General features: G+C 43.1%; 1 non-coding gene across 1 annotated transcript; it reads left to right on the top strand.

Annotated features, from left to right (window-relative positions):
* Nucleotides 1-409: 409 nt before the first annotated feature.
* LOC133307734 (small nucleolar RNA R71) lies at nt 410-516 on the top strand. The gene has a single exon (XR_009751082.1). It is a non-coding gene; the product is annotated as a small nucleolar RNA R71 (small nucleolar RNA).
* The last annotated feature ends 224 nt before the right edge of the window (nt 517-740 follow it).

Raw genomic sequence — 740 nt, 5'->3', positions numbered from 1 at the left:
CCTATTGCCAAAATTTTCTGCATAACACACCAATGCAGTGGATGGGCAGTATGTTGAGTCATGAAGGTCACCACAGGCTGAGCATGGTTCTGTTTCAGTTGCTGTGAGCTGTAAGACTTCCATCCTTGGTGCTGCTTGGTCAGCTCTCAGGTTCTTCACTTCATTCATGAGTGATGCCAACTGGGCTTCCATGGTTGTTTGTTTATCCAGTTCTAGCATGCCTGGCTTCCTTACTGGGCTCACTCTGTCTATTGGCCATTGGAGACATCTTTCAGCAGTCCCTTCTATGATTTTGTACCTTGATTCAAGTGTTCCTGTAAAGAAATATCCTCCTGCAGCAAAATCTAGGTGAGATTGAGAAGTATGGTAAAGTCCTTTATAGAAAGATTGTAACACTCCCCAACTCTCTACCCCATGGTTTGGACATTTTCTTATGATGTCCTTGTATCTCTCCCATGCTTCATAGAGATTTTCTCCATGAAACATTCTGAAGTTAGAGATTTCAGCTCTAACATCAGCTTGTTGAGACATTGGGAGAAACCTCTCTATGAACTTGTCAGAGAGTTCTTCCCATGTGTGGATTGATCCAGGGGTGAGAGTTTTCATCCATGTTTTAGCTTTTAAGCCCAAGGAGTGAGGGAACAACCTCATTCTCATGCTCTCCTCTGTTACACCCTCAGCTTTAAAATTATCACAAATATCTTCGGATGTTGTGAGGTGTGTGTAAGGATCTTCTGCAG

This window comes from Gastrolobium bilobum, unplaced genomic scaffold (genome assembly GCF_033153095.1).
Source record: "Gastrolobium bilobum isolate Gb01-03AN ecotype WA unplaced genomic scaffold, APGP_CSIRO_Gbil_v1 utg6672, whole genome shotgun sequence".
NCBI classification, from domain to species: Eukaryota; Viridiplantae; Streptophyta; class Magnoliopsida; order Fabales; family Fabaceae; genus Gastrolobium; species Gastrolobium bilobum.
Note: the sequence above shows the minus strand (reverse complement) of the source record. Positions and strands in the feature narration are given on the sequence as shown.